A 17,386-nucleotide genomic window follows, 5' to 3' on the forward strand; every position below is an offset into this window, starting at 1 on the left:
TCTGTGTTTATGAGTGTTTTCCAGAGAGAGAGAGAGAGAGCAAGCCACTCTCTGTTAGAGGCCAGGATCCAGAACCAGCAGGATCCAGAACCAGTCGCTCCACGGGGTCTGACTTTATGAAGTGTTACAGTAAGAATGGACCCACTAACCTGACAGAAAGAGAGGAGGGGGAGAGAGAAATAGAGCAGGAGGGAGAGGAGAGAGATATTGGGTGAAATACCATTGTGTGCCATCACAGCAGCAAGATTTGTGACCCGTTACCACAAGAAAAGGGCAACCAGTGAAGAACAAACACCATTGTAAATACAACCCATATTTATGTTTATTTATTTTCCCTTTGGTACTTTAATTGCACATCGCTACAACACTGTAAATAGCCACAATATGACATTTGAAATGTCTCATTTCCTTTGGAACTTTTATAAGTGTAATGTTTACTGTTCATTTTATATTGTTTATTTCACTTTTATTTATTTTACTTGCTTTGGCAATGTAAACATATGTTTCCCATGGCAATAAAGCCCTTTGAATTGAGAGAGTGACTGTGAGAGAGAAATGGGGGATGACGAGAGGAGGTGATGGATCACATTATTTGCTAATGGACTGAAATAAAACCTTTTTTTCTTTCAACTGAAACAATATTATTTCTCGCTATTTGTCAGATGCCAAATGATTCACAGGTTGTTGTTGGTAGTGTACAGTAATCACACGCTAATCATGAGTTCTAATGTGCTTTCTGGCTGTTTTACAGGAAGGTAGTTAGCAAGGTCAAGGTAGGGTGGGAGAGATTTCCTTTTAGTGTATGTGTATGTGTGTGTGGGTGTGTACGTCCATATGTGCATGCGTCCGTGCATGCATGGGAACGTATGCCCGAGTGTGTGTGTGTGTGTGTGTGTGTGTGTGTGTGTGTGTGTGTGTGTGTGTGTGTGTGTGTGTGTGTGTGTGTGTGTGTGTGTGTGTGTGTGTTTATCCCTCCAGTCCACCACTCTAATGAACTTACTAAGTGTCCCATCATAACGTTAATCAAATTACTCCTGAACCAAAATTGACAGTTTTCATTAATTATAAAGGATTACTCTAATTGCCATTCAAATTTATTCATTTAGAACAGACGGCATTCGCTAATGTCTCTGGGAATTTGCATATTAAATAGAGAAGGTTGTTCATCAGGTATGCTAATGTATGCATGGTTCCTTATTTTGTGATTTGTGGACATATGTGTCTGGTCACGTGAGGACAGAGTGTAGAAAAAGGTTAGTAATGTGTTTGATAAACAGGGAGACATACAGTGAGGGAAAAAAGTATTTGATCCCCTGCTGATTTTGTACGTTTGCCCACTGACAAAGAAATGATCAGTCTATAATTTTAATGGTAGGTTTATTTGAACAGTGAGAGACAGAATAACAACAAAAAAATCCAGAAAAACACATGTCAGAAATGTTATAAATTGATTTACATTTTAATGAGGGAAATAAGTATTTGACCCCCTCTGCAAAACATGACTTAGTACTTGGTGGCAAAACCCTTGTTGGCAATCACAGAGGTCAGACGTTTCTTGTAGTTGGCCACCAGGTTTGCACACATCTCAGGAGGGATTTTGTCCCACTCCTCTTTGCAGATTTTCTCCAAGTCATTAAGATTTCAAGGCTGATGTTTGGCAACTCGAACCTTCAGCTCCCTCCACAGATTTTCTATGGGATTAAGGTCTGGAGACTGGCTAGGCCACTCCAGGACCTTAATGTGCTTCTTCTTGAGCCACTCCTTTGTTGCCTTGGCCATGTGTTTTGGGTCATTGTCATGCTGGAATACCCATCCACGATCCATTTTCAATGCCCAGGCTGAGGGAAGGAGGTTCTCACCCAAGATTTGATGGTACATGGCCCTTTGATGCGGTGAAGTTATCCTGTCCCCTTAGCAGAAAAACACCCCCAAAGCATAATGTTTCCTCCTTCATGTTTGACGGTGGGGATGGTGTTCTTGGGGTCATAGGCAGCATTCCTCCTCCTCCAAACACGGCGAGTTGAGTTGATTCCAAAGAGCTCCATTTTGGTCTCATCTGACCACAACACTCACCCAGTTGTCCTCTGAATCATTCAGATGTTCATTGGCAAACTTCAGACGGGCATGTATATGTGCTTTCTTGAGCAGGGGGACCTTGCGGGCGCTGCAGGATTTCAGTCCTTCACGGCGTAGTGTGTTACCAATTGTTTTCTTGGTGACTATGGTCCCAGTTGCCTTGAGATCATTGACAAGATCCTCCCGTGTAGTTCTGGGCTGATTCCTCACCATTCTCATGATCATTGCAACTCCACGAGGTGAGATCTTGCATGGAGCCCCAGGCCGAGGGAGATTGACAGTTCTTTTGTGTTTCTTCTATTTGCGAATAATCGCACCAACTGTTGTCACCTTCTCACCAAGCTGCTTGGCGATAGTCTTGTAGCCCATTCCAGCCTTGTGTAGGTCTACAATCTTGTCCTTGACATCCTTGGAGCGCTCTTTGATCTTGGCCATGGTGAAGAGTTTGGAATCTGATTGATTGCTTCTGTGGACAGGTGTCTTTTTTACAGGTAACACACTGAGATTAGGAGCACTCCCTTTAAGAGTGTGCTCCTAATCTCAGTTCGTTACCTGTATAAAAGACACCTGGGAGCCAGAAATCTTTCTGATTGAGAGGGGGTCAAAAACTTATTTACCTCATTAAAATGCAAATCAATTTATAACATTTTTGACATGCGTTTTTTTCTGGATTTTTTTATTGTTATTCTGTCTCTCACTGTTCAAATAAACCTACCATTAAAATTATAGACTGATAATTTCTTTGTCAGTGTGCAAACGTACAAAATCAGCACGGGATCAAATACTTTTTTCCCTCACTGTAGATGCACAACACTACTGCTACTGACACAACACTACTGACACAACACTACTGATTCAAAACTACTGCTACTGACACAACACTACTGACACAACGCTACTGAGACAACACTATTGACACAACACTACTGCTACTGACACAACACTACTGACACAACACTACTGACACAACACTACTGACACCACGCTACTGAGACAACACTACTGACACAACACTACTGCTACTGAGACAACACTACTGACACAACACTACTGACAAAATGCTACTGACACAACACTACTGACACAACACTACTGACACAACACTACTGCTACTGACACAGCACTACTGATACAACACTAATGTTACTTACACAACACTACTGACACAACACTACTGACTCAAAACTACTGCTACTGACACACCACTACTGACACAACGCTACTGCTACTGAGACAACACTACTGACACAACACTACTGCTACTGAGACAACACTACTGACACAACACTACTGCTACCGAGACAACACTACTGACACAACACTACTGCTACTGACACAACACCACTGACAAAATGCTATTGACACAACACTACTGACACAACACTACATCCACAAAATTACGGACACAATACTAATGACACAACGCTACTGAGACAACACCACTGACACAACACTACGGCTACTGAGACAACACTACTGACACAACACTACTGCAACTGACACAACACTACTGACAACATGCTACTGACACAACATTACTGACACAACACTACTGCTACTGACACAGCACTACTGATACAACACTAATGTTACTTACACAACACTACTGACACAACACTACTGACACAACGCTACCGAGACACCACTACTAACACAACACTACTGCTACCGAGACAACACCACTGACACAACACTACTGCTACTGACACAGCACTACCGACAACATGCTACTGACACAACACTACTGACACAACACTACTGCTACTGACACAGCACTACTGATACAACACATTACACAACACTACTGACACAACACTACTGACACAACACTACTGCTTCTGAGACAACACTACTGACACAACACTACTGCTACCGAGACAACACTACTGACACAACACTACTGCTACTGACACAACACCACTGACAAAATGCTACTGACACAACACTACTGACACAACACCACTGACACAACACCACGGCTACTGACAGAACACTACAGACACACCACGACTGTTACTTACACAACACTACTGACACAACACCACTGACACAATGCTACTGCTACTGACACACCGACACCGACACAGCACCACAGACACAACACTACTGACACAACACTACAGACACACCACTACTGTTACTTACACAACACTACTGACATAACACTACTGACACAACACTACTGCTACTGACACAACACTACTGACAAAATGCTACTGAAACAATGCTACTGCTACTGACACACCGACACCGACACAGCACCACAGACACAACACTACTGACACAACACTACTGCCGCTGACACAATGCTACTGCTACTGACACACCACCACCGACACAGCACCACAGACACAACACTACTGACACAACACTACTGGCTCACCACAACTGACACAACACTACTGACACAACGTTACTGCTACTGACACACCACCACAGACACAACCCTACTGACACAACACTACTGCTACTGACACACCACCACCGACACAACATCACAGACACAACATCACAGACACAACACCACAGACACAACACTACTGACACAACACTACTGACACACCACTACAGACACAACACTACATCCACAAAATTACTGACACAATACTAATGACACAACACTACTGAGACAACACCACTGACACAACACTACGGCTACTGAGACAACACTACTGACACAACACTACTGCAACTGACACAACACTACTGACACCATGCTACTGACACAACACTACTGACACAACACTACTGCTACTGACACAGCACTACTGATACAACACTACTGCTACTTACACAACACTACTGACACAACACTACTGATACAACACTACTGCTACTGACACAGCACTACTGATACAACACTAATGTTACTTACACAACACTACTGACACAACACTACTGACACAACACTACTGACACAACACTACTGCTACTGAGACAACACTACTGACACAACACTACTGCTACCGAGACACCACTACTGACACAACACTACTGCTACCAAGACAACACTACTGACACAACACCACCGCTACTGACACAACACTACTGACAAAATGCTACTGACACAACACTACTGACACAACACTACTGCTACTGACAGAACACTACAGACACAACACTACTGACACCACTACATTTACATTTACATTTACGTCATTTAGCAGACGCTCTTATCCAGAGCGACTTACAAATTGGTGCATTCACCTTATGATATCCACTACACAACAGACACAACACTACTGACACAAAATTACTGACACAACACTGATGACACAACACCAATGACACAACACTACTGACACAACACCACTGACACACCACAGCTGCTACTGTCACACCGCCACTGACACACCACTACTGACACAACACTACTTACACAAAATTACTGACACAACACTGATGACACAACACCAATGACACAACACTACTGACACCACACCACTGACACACCACAGCTGCTACTGTCACACCGCCACTGACACACCACTACTGACACAACACTACTTCCACGAAATTACTGACACAATACTAATGACACAACACTAATGACACAATGCTACTGACACAACACTACTGACACAAGATTACTGACACAAGACTGCTGCCACAACACTACTGACACAAGCCTACTGACACAAGACTGCTGACACAATGCAACTGACACACCGCTACAGACACAATGCTACTAACACACCATTACTGACACAATGTTACTGGCACAACGCTAATGCCACAACACTAATGACACAACACTCCTGACACACCGCTACTTCAACTTACTGCTACTGACACTACTGCTACTGACACAACACTACTGCTACTGAGACAACACTACTGACACAACACTACTGCTACTGAGACAACACCACCACTAGTGACACTACCGCTACTGACACATCATTACTGCTGCTGACACTACCGCTACTGACACAACACCACTGACACAACACTACCGCTACTGACACAACACTGCTGACACAACACTACAGACACAACACTACTGGCACACCGCTACTGACACAACACCACTGACACAAGGCAGTTAACCCTCTGCTTCTAGGCTGTCATTGTAAATAAGATTTTTTTCTTAACTGACTTGCCAAGTTAAATAAAGGTTAAATAAAATAAACAACATGTTATTGACGTGTAAGGGTTTTAGATGTGTAGCTAACTGGAGATAGAGATCTGAGGTGTCATTGTAAAACAAATTCCCTGCATAGAACCCAGCCTTTTCCCTGCTTCATTGCACGCTCATTGACCTTCCATTACCCCAGTAGAGTAGTTAAGTGAGTTCACAGACTGTCCTCTTAAGCGATCCCACTGCAGTCAAATCCTAGAAGGAATGGTTGCTCAGGACATTTAAGATGTTTCAGAAGATGAACATGTCTGAATTTAATTTTGAATGATCCACTTTAGAATTAAATGTAGGAAACTGAATGGACTAAGTGTCTTTGGGACCTCCAGCCCAGGGGGAGATAGAGACTCCTTTTCCCCAGGCATGACTTTCCCTGGGCACGTAGGAGAACAGAGCAATCCCCCTGACCCACCACTCACACATTGGTCCATTAGTACTGAGAAATATTTAACAATGAGGAGAAATCACAAGACACACAGACATAAACAAACACACACACACACACTCAGAGAGAGATGATGCAGGGAGCGTACAGAGGATGAATGTTTCAGTATAGTGAGATGTTGTGGTTCAATAAATCATGACACTTTAGATAGACATGATGAGAGAAGCATTACAGACTACTCTAACAGCATCCGCCTGATGGAACAAGTGGCTTACAAATGCGTGTGTGTGCGTATGACAGGTTGAGGGGTCACCGCGGAAACAAACCACTCAGACTCCTAGATGAAATGTCAGTGATGCATGGCCGATACCCTAATTGACAAACAAACAAACCAAAACAAATGTAGTCTTCTAATGCTTTGTTGATTTCAAAAAAGCTTTTGACTCAATTTGGCATGAGGGTCTGCTATACAAATAGATGGAAAGTGGTGTTGGGGAAAAACATACGACGTACAATCCATCTACACAAACAACAAGTGTGCAGTTAAAATTGGCAAAAAACACACACATCTCTTTCCACAGGGCTGTGGGGTGAGACAGGGATGAAGCTTAAGCCCCACCCTCATTAACATATATATAAACGAATTGGCGAAGGCACTAGAAAAGTCTGCAGCACCCGGCCTCAACCTACAAGAATCTGAAGTCAAATGTCTACTGTTTGCTGATGATCTGGTGCTTCTGCCACCAACCAAGGAGGGCCTACAGCAGCACCCAGATCTTCTGCACAGATTCGGTCAGACCTGGGCCCTGACAGTAAATCTCAGTAAGACAAAAATAATGGTGTTCCAAAAAAGGTCCAGTTGTCAGGACCACATTTACAAATTCCATCTAGACACCGTTGTCCTAAAACACACAAAAAACTATACCTAACTCTTCCTAAACATCAGTGCCACAGGTAACTTCCACAAAGCTGTGATCGATCTGAGAGACAAGGTAAGAAGGGCCTTCTACGCCATCAAAAGGAACATAAAATTCGACATCCCAATTAGGATCTGTTTAAAAATACTTGAAACAATTATAGAACCTATTGCCCTTTATGGTTGTGAGGCCTGGGGTCCGGTCACCAACCAAGAATTCACAAAATGGAACAAACACCAAATTGAGACTCTGAATTAAGCCGATACCCGCTAATTATCAAAATACAGAAAAGAGCCATTCAATTCTACTACCACCTAAAAAGAAGTGATTCCCAAACCTTCCATAACAAAGCCATCATCTACAGAGAGATGAACCTGGGGAAGAGCCCCCTAAGCAAGCTAGTCCTAGGGTTCTGTGTACAGAGGGGTAGGTATATAGGTAGTGAGGAGAGGAGAGAGAAAGAGAGAGAGGTAGGTAGATAGGTAGTGAGGAGAGGAGACAGAAAGAGAGAGAGGTAGGTATATAGGTAGTGAGGAGAGGAGACAGAAAGAGAGAGAGGTAGGTAGATAGGTAGTGAGGAGAGGAGAGAGAAAGAGAGAGAGGTAGGTATATAGGTAGTGAGGAGAGGAGACAGAAAGAGAGGTAGGTAGGTAGATAGGTAGTGAGGAGAGGAGAGAGAAAGAGAGAGAGGTAGGTAGATAGGTAGTGAGGAGAGGAGACAGAAAGAGAGAGAGGTAGGTATATAGGTAGTGAGGAGAGGAGACAGAAAGAGAGAGAGGTAGGTATATAGGTAGTGAGGAGAGGAGACAGAAAGAGAGAGAGAGAGAGAGAGAGGGGTAGGCATATAGGTAGTGAGGAGAGGAGAGAGAGAGGGAGGTTGGTAGATAGGTAGTGAGGAGAGAAGAGAGAGAGAGAGGTAGTTAGATAGGTAGTGAGGAGAGGAGACAGAAAGAGAGAGAGGTAGGTATATAGGTAGTGAGGAGAGGAGACAGAAAGAGAGAGAGGTAGGTAGATAGGTAGTGAGGAGAGGAGAGAGAAAGAGAGAGAGGTAGGTAGATAGGTAGTGAGGAGAGGAGACAGAAAGAGAGAGAGGTAGGTATATAGGTAGTGAGGAGAGGAGACAGAAAGAGAGAGAGGTAGGTATATAGGTAGTGAGGAGAGGAGACAGAAAGAGAGAGAGGTAGGTAGATAGGTAGTGAGGAGAGGAGAGAGAAAGAGAGAGAGGTAGGTAGATAGGTAGTGAGGAGAGGAGACAGAAAGAGAGAGAGGTAGGTATATAGGTAGTGAGGAGAGGAGACAGAAAGAGAGAGAGGTAGGTAGATAGGTAGTGAGGAGAGGAGAGAGAAAGAGAGAGAGGTAGGTAGATAGATAGGTAGTGAGGAGAGGAGAGAGAAAGAGAGAGAGGTAGGTAGATAGGTAGTGAGGAGAGGAGACAGAAAGAGAGAGAGGTAGGTAGATAGGTAGTAAGGAGAGGAGAGAGAGAGAGAGGGGTAGGCATATAGGTAGTGAGGAGAGGAGACAGAAAGAGAGAGAGGTAGGTAGATAGGTAGTGAGGAGAGGAGAGAGAAAGAGAGAGAGGTAGGTAGATAGGTAGTGAGGAGAGGAGACAGAAAGAGAAAGAGGTAGGTACATAGGTAGTGAGGAGAGGAGAGAGAAAGAGAGAGAGGTAGGTAGATAGGTAGTGAGGAGAGGAGACAGAAAGAGAGAGAGGTAGGTAGATAGGTAGTGAGGAGAGGAGAGAGAAAGAGAGAGAGGTAGGTAGATAGGTAGTGAGGAGAGGAGACAGAAAGAGAGAGAGAGAGAGAGAGAGGGGTAGGCATATAGGTAGTGAGGAGAGGAGAGAGAGAGGGAGGTTGGTAGATAGGTAGTGAGGAGAGAAGAGAGAGAGAGAGGTAGGTATATAGGTAGTGAGGAGAGGAGACAGAAAGAGAGAGAGGTAGGTATATAGGTAGTGAGGAGAGGAGACAGAAAGAGAGAGAGGTAGGTAGATAGGTAGTGAGGAGAGGAGACAGAAAGAGAGAGAGGTAGGTATATAGGTAGTGAGGAGAGGAGAGAGAAAGAGAGAGAGGTAGGTAGATAGGTAGTGAGGAGAGGAGACAGAAAGAGAGAGAGAGAGAGAGAGAGAGAGGGGTAGGCATATAGGTAGTGAGGAGAGGAGAGAGAGAGGGAGGTTGGTAGATAGGTAGTGAGGAGAGAAGAGAGAGAGAGAGGTAGGTATATAGGTAGTGAGGAGAGGAGAGGAGAGAGAGGGAGGTTGGTAGATAGGTAGTCAGGAGAGGAGAGAGAGAGAGAGAGAGAGAGAGAGAGAGAGGTAGGTGGATAGGTAGTAAGGAGAGGAGAAAGAAAGAGATGTTAAAATAGGCAAAAAACACACGTTTCTTCCCACAGGGGCGTGGGGTGAGACAGGGATGCAGCTTAAGTCCCACCCTCTTTAACATATATATCAACGAATTGGTGAGGGCACTAGAACAGTCTGCAGCACCCGGCCTCAACCTACTAGAATCTGAAGTCAAATGTCTTCTGTTTGCTAATGATCTGGTGTTTCTGTCACCAACCAAGGAGGGCCTACAGCAGCACCTAGATCTTCTGCACAGATTCTGTCAGACCTGGGCCCTGACAGTAAATCTCAGTAAGACCAAAATAATGGTGATCCAATAAAAGGACCAGTCGCCCAGGACCACATTTACAAATTCCATCTAGACACCGTTGTCCTAGAGCACACAAAAAACTATACATACCTCGGCCTAAACTTTAGCGCCACAGGTAACTTCCACAAAGCTGTGAACGATCTGAGAGACAAGGCAAGAAGGGCCTTCTATGCCTTCAAAAGGAACATAAAATTCGACATCCCAATTAGGATCTGGCTAAAAATACTTGAATCAGTTATAGAACCCATTGCCTTTTATGGTTGTGAAGTCTGCTCACCAACCAAAAATTCACAAAATGGGACAAATACCAAATTGAGACTCCGCATGCAGAATTCTGCAAAAAATATCCTCAGTGTACAATGTAACACACCAAAAAATGCATGCCGAGCAGAATTAGGCCGATACCCGCTAATTTTCAAAATCCAGAAAAGAGACGTTAAATTCTACAACCACCTAAAAGGAAGCGATTCCCAAACATTCCATAGCAAAGCCATCACCTACAGAGAGATTGACCTGGAGAAGAGTCCCCTAAGCAAGCTGGGGACTCTGTTCACAAACACAAACACACCCCACAGGACCCCACAGGACAACAACACAATTAGACCCAACTAAGTCATGAGAAAACAAAAAGATAATTACTTGACACATTGGAAAGAATTAACAAAAAAACTGAGCAAACTAGAATGCTATTTGGCCCTAAACAGAGAGTACACAGTGACAGAATACCTGACCACTGTGACTGACCCAAACTTAAGGAAAGCTTTGACTATGTACAGACTCAGTGAGCATAGCCTTGCTATTGAGAAAGGCCGCCGTGTGCAGACCCGGCTCTCAAGAGAAGACAGGCTATGTGCACACTGCCCACAAAATGAGGTGGAAACTGAGCTGCACTTCCTAACCTCCTGCCAAATGCATGACCATATTAGAGACACATATTTCACTCAGATTACACAGATCCACAAAGAATTCGAAAACAAATCCAATTTTGATAAACTCCCATATCTACTGGATGAAATACCACAGTGTGACATCACAGCAGCAAGATTTGTGACCTGTTGTCACAAGAAAAGGTCAACCAGTGGACAACAAACACCACTGTAAATACAACCCATATTTATGCTTATTTATTTTCCCTTTTGTACTTTAACCATTTGTACATTGTTACATCACTGTATATATACATAATATGACTTTTGTAATGTCTTTATTCTTTTGGAGCTACTGTGAGTGTAATGTTTACTGTTCATTTATTTATTTTTGTGTTTATTTCACTTTTGTATATTATCTACCTCACTTGCTTTGGCAATGTTAACACATGTTTCCCATGCCAATAAAGCCCTTTGAATTGAATTGACTTGTATTGAGAGAGGGAGGTAGATAGTGAAGAGAGGAGAGATAAAGAGAGGATCCACTCTCCACTCCAAGCCCTCAGCTACATCAGTATCAGACAGGGGTAAGCGGTTATGAATCTCTTTATTAACCCCAGAGACAAATGGTTCACCCTTCAGAGCAGAGCAGAGTGAGTAACACCTGGGCACGCTATTCCCTACTTAGTACACTACATTTACCAGGGCCCATAGGTCTCTGATCAAAAGTATTGCACTTTGTAGGGAATTGGGTACCATTTGGGATTCAGACCTGATTAATTAGTTTAGGAGACCAATGCTAGGCTATTGTAGTGAGGATGATCTGTATGACACGGCACATAGCTCAGAGAGAAGGATAGGAGGAGGACAGAGAAGCGGCAGTAGAAGAGATAGAGGGAGAAAGAGAAATGAGAGAGAGAGAGACAGATGTAGAAATAAATAGTGTGAGCGATGAGGAGGATGTCAGATGGAGGGCTGAGCTATAGCCTCACCTACAGACATTTACCACCTGTCAACAGAAACACCGAACACAAGAGAGAGAAAGAAAAAGTATGCTGGAGAGAGGCAGTAGAAGAATAGTAGAGAGAGACAGTATGATAATAGAGGAGAGACATTAGGAGAATAGAGGAGAGACAGTAGGATAATAGAGGAGAGACAGTAGGAGAATAGAGGAGAGGCAGCAGAAGAATAGTAGAGAGAGACAGTAGGATAATAGAGGAGAGACATTAGGAGAATAGAGGAGAGACAGTAGGATAATAGAGGAGAGACAGTAGGAGAATAGAGGAGAGGCAGTAGGAGAATAGTAGAGAGAGACAGTAGGATAATAGAGGAGAGACAGTAGGAGAATAGAGGAGAGGCAGTAGAAGAATAGTAGAGAGAGACAGTAGGATAATAGAGGACAGGCAGTAGGATAATAGAAGAGAGAGACAGTAGGAGAATAGAGGAGAGACAGTAGGATAATAGAGGAGAGACAGTAGGAGAATAGAGGAGAGACAGTAGGATAATTGAGGAGAGAGACATTAGGATAATAGAGGAGAGACATTAGGAGAATAGAGGAGAGAGACAGTAGGAGAATAGAGGAGAGACAGTAGGAGAATAGAGGAGAGACAGTAGGAGAATAGAGGAGAGACAGTAGGAGAATAGAGGAGAGACAGTAGGATAATAGAGGAGAGACAGTAGGAGAATAGAGGAGAGACAGTAGGAGAATAGAGGAGAGACAGTAGGAGAATAGAGGAGAGACAGTAGGATAACAGAGGAGAGAGACAGTAGGAGAATAGAGGAGAGACAGTAAGATAATAGAGGAGAGACAGTGGGAGAATAGAGGAGAGACAGTAGGATAATAGAGGAGAGAGACAGTAGGAGAATAGAGGAGAGAGACAGTAGGATAATAGAGGAGAGACAGTAGGATAATAGAGGAGAGAGACATTAGGATAATAGTGGATAGACAGTAGGATAATAGAGGAGAGAGACAGTAGGATTATAGAGGAGAGACAGTAGGATAATACGGGAGAGACAGTGGGAGAATAGAGGAGAGACAGTAAAAGAATAGAGGAGTGACAGTAGGAGAATAGAGGAGAGAGACAGTAGGAGAATAGAGGAGAGACAGTAGGAGAATAGAGGAGAGAGACAGTAGGAGAATAGAGGAGAGAGACAGTAGGAGAATAGAGGAGAGAGACAGTAGAAGAATAGAGGAGAGACAGTAGGATAAAAGAGGAGAGACAGTAGGATAATAGAGGAGAGAGACATTAGGATAATAGTGGATAGACAGTAGGATAATAGAGGAGAGAGACAGTAGGATTATAGAGGAGAGACAGTAGGATAATAGAGGAGAGACAGTAGGAGAATAGAGGAGAGAGACATTAGGATAATAGAGGAGAGACATTAGGAGAATAGAGGAGAGAGACAGTAGTAGAATAGAGGAGAGACAGTAGGAGAATAGAGGAGAGACAGTAGGAGAATAGAGGAGAGACAGTGGGAGAATAGAGGAGAGACAGTAGGAGAATAGAGGAGAGACAGTAGGAGAATAGAGGAGAGACAGTAGGATAATAGAGGAGAGAGACAGTAGGATTATAGAGGAGAGACAGTAGGAGAATAGAGGAGAGACAGTAAGACAATAGAAGAGAGACAGTAGGATAATAGAGGAGTGACAGTAGGAGAATAGAGGAGAGACAGTAGGAGAATAGAGGAGAGACAGTAGGAGAATAGAGGAGAGACAGTAAAAGAATAGAGGAGAGACAGTAGGAGAATAGAGGAGAGAGACAGTAGGAGAATAGAGGAGAGACATTAGGAGAATAGAGGAGAGACAGTAGGAGAATAGAGGAGAGACAGTAGAATAATAGTGGAGAGAGACATTAGGATAATAGTGGAGAAAGACAGTAGGATAATAGAGGAGAGACAGTAGCATAATAGAGGAGAGACAGTAGGATAATAGAGGAGAGAGACAGTAGGAGAATAGAGGAGAGACAGTAGCATAATAGAGGAGAGACAGTAGGAGAATAGAGGAGAGACAGTAGGAGAATAGAGGAGAGACAGTAGGAGAATAGAGGAGAGACAGTGGGAGAATAGAGGAGAGACAGTAGGAGAATAGAGGAGAGACAGTAGGAGAATAGAGGAGAGACAGTAAGACAATAGAAGAGAGACAGTAGGATAATAGAGGAGTGACAGTAGGAGAATAGAGGAGAGACAGTAGGAGAATAGAGGAGAGACAGTAGGAGAATAGAGGAGAGACAGTAGGAGAATAGAGGAGAGACAGTAGGAGAATAGAGGAGAGACAGTAGAATAATAGTGGAGAGAGACATTAGGATAATAGTGGAGAAAGACAGTAGGATAATAGAGGAGAGACAGTAGCATAATAGAGGAGAGACAGTAGGATAATAGAGGAGAGAGACAGTAGGAGAATAGAGGAGAGACAGTAGCATAATAGAGGAGAGACAGTAGGAGAATAGAGGAGAGACAGTAGGAGAATAGAGGAGAGACAGTAGGAGAATAGAGGAGAGAGACAGTAGGATTATAGAGGAGAGACAGTAGGATAATAGAGGAGAGACAGTAGGAGAATAGAGGAGAGACAGTAAAAGAATAGAGGAGAGACAGTTGGAGAATAGAGGAGAGACAGTAGGAGAATAGAGGAGAGACAGTAGGATAAAAGAGGAGAGACAATAGGATAATAGAGGAGAGAGACATTAGGATAATAGTGGATAGACAGTAGGATAATAGAGGAGAGAGACAGTAGGATTATAGAGGAGAGACAGTAGGATAATAGAGGAGAGACAGTAGGAGAATAGAGGAGAGAGACAGTAGGAGAATAGAGGAGAGAGACAGTAGCATAATAGAGGAGAGACAGTAGGAGAATAGAGGAGAGAGACAGTTAGATAAAAGAGGAGAGACAGTAGGATAATAGAGGAGAGACAGTAGGAGAATAGAGGAGAGAGACAGTAGGAGAATAGAGGAGAGACAGTAGGAGAATAGAGGAGAGACAGTAGGATAATAGAGGGTAGAGACAGTAGGAGAATAGAGGAGAGACAGTAGGAGAATAGAGGAGAGACAGTAGGATAATAGAGAGACAGTAGGAGAATAGAGGAGAGACAGTAGGATAATAGAGTAGGAGAATAGAGGAGAGACAGTGGGAGAATAGAGGAGAGACAGTAGGAGAATAGAGGAGAGACAGTAGGAGAATAGAGGAGAGACATTCGGCTAATAGAGGAGAGACAGTGGGAGAATAGAGGAGAGACAGTAGGAGAATAGAGGAGAGACAGTGGGAGAATAGAGGAGAGACAGTAGGAGAATAGAGGAGAGACAGTGGGAGAATAGAGGAGAGACAGTAGGAGAATAGAGGAGAGACAGTAGGAGAATAGAGGAGAGACAGTAGGAGAATAGTAGAGAGAGACAGTAGGATAATAGAGGACAGGCAGTAGAATAATAGAAGAGAGAGACAGTAGGAGAATAGAGGAGAGACAGTAGGACAATAGAGGAGAGACAGTGGGATAATAGAGGAGAGACAGTAGGAGAATAGAGGAGAGACATTAGGCTAATAGAGGAGAGACAGTGGGAGAATAGAGGAGAGACAGTAGGAGAATAGAGGAGAGACAGTAGGAGAATAGAGGAGAGAGACAGTAGGAGAATAGAGGAGAGACAGTAGGAGAATAGAGGAGAGACAGTAGAATAATAGTGGAGAGAGACATTAGGATAATAGTGGAGAAAGACAGTAGGATAATAGAGGAGAGACAGTAGCATAATAGAGGAGAGACAGTAGGATAATAGAGGAGAGAGACAGTAGGAGAATAGAGGAGAGACAGTAGCATAATAGAGGAGAGACAGTAGGAGAATAGAGGAGAGACAGTAGGAGAATAGAGGAGAGACAGTAGGAGAATAGAGGAGAGAGACAGTAGGATTATAGAGGAGAGACAGTAGGATAATAGAGGAGAGACAGTAGGAGAATAGAGGAGAGACAGTAAAAGAATAGAGGAGAGACAGTTGGAGAATAGAGGAGAGACAGTAGGAGAATAGAGGAGAGACAGTAGGATAAAAGAGGAGAGACAATAGGATAATAGAGGAGAGAGACATTAGGATAATAGTGGATAGACAGTAGGATAATAGAGGAGAGAGACAGTAGGATTATAGAGGAGAGACAGTAGGATAATAGAGGAGAGACAGTAGGAGAATAGAGGAGAGAGACAGTAGGAGAATAGAGGAGAGACAGTAGCATAATAGAGGAGAGACAGTAGGAGAATAGAGGAGAGAGACAGTTAGATAAAAGAGGAGAGACAGTAGGATAATAGAGGAGAGACAGTAGGAGAATAGAGGAGAGAGACAGTAGGAGAATAGAGGAGAGACAGTAGGAGAATAGAGGAGAGACAGTAGGATAATAGAGGGTAGAGACAGTAGGAGAATAGAGGAGAGACAGTAGGAGAATAGAGGAGAGACAGTAGGATAATAGAGAGACAGTAGGAGAATAGAGGAGAGACAGTAGGATAATAGAGTAGGAGAATAGAGGAGAGACAGTGGGAGAATAGAGGAGAGACAGTAGGAGAATAGAGGAGAGACAGTAGGAGAATAGAGGAGAGACATTCGGCTAATAGAGGAGAGACAGTGGGAGAATAGAGGAGAGACAGTAGGAGAATAGAGGAGAGACAGTGGGAGAATAGAGGAGAGACAGTAGGAGAATAGAGGAGAGACAGTGGGAGAATAGAGGAGAGACAGTAGGAGAATAGAGGAGAGACAGTAGGAGAATAGAGGAGAGACAGTAGGAGAATAGTAGAGAGAGACAGTAGGATAATAGAGGACAGGCAGTAGAATAATAGAAGAGAGAGACAGTAGGAGAATAGAGGAGAGACAGTAGGACAATAGAGGAGAGACAGTGGGATAATAGAGGAGAGACAGTAGGAGAATAGAGGAGAGACATTAGGCTAATAGAGGAGAGACAGTGGGAGAATAGAGGAGAGACAGTAGGAGAATAGAGGAGAGACAGTAGGAGAATAGAGGAGAGAGACAGTTGGAGAATAGAGGAGAGACATTAGGCTAATAGAGGAGAGACAGTGGGAGAATAGAGGAGAGACAGTAGGAGAATAGAGGAGAGACAGTAGGAGAATAGAGGAGAGAGACAGTAGGAGAATAGAGGAGAGACAGTAGGAGAATAGAGGAGAGACATTAGGCTAATAGAGAAGAGACAGTGGGAGAATAGAGGAGAGACAGTAGGAGAATAGAGGAGAGAGTGGGAGAATGGAGGAGAGAGAAAAGAAGGTTTGAAGAGGTAAAGGTTAGGAAGTATGATGAAGACGAAGAGACAGAGAAGAGAAGGAGCAAGGGCATTTCGGTTTTGCTATCAGACACTCAAACTCACCGTTCTTACATGATCAGTG

At 43.5% G+C, this 17,386-nt stretch overlaps 1 protein-coding gene across 4 annotated transcripts in view; it reads left to right on the forward strand.

Annotated features, from left to right (window-relative positions):
- Positions 1 to 17,386, forward strand: part of LOC115205632 (transcription factor COE1-A) — a 107,497-nt gene that overhangs the window by 40,578 nt on the left and 49,533 nt on the right. The gene's annotated exons all lie outside the window — the stretch shown is intronic.

The sequence above is a fragment of the Salmo trutta genome, chromosome 13 (assembly GCF_901001165.1).
Source record: "Salmo trutta chromosome 13, fSalTru1.1, whole genome shotgun sequence".
Taxonomy (NCBI): domain Eukaryota; kingdom Metazoa; phylum Chordata; class Actinopteri; order Salmoniformes; family Salmonidae; genus Salmo; species Salmo trutta.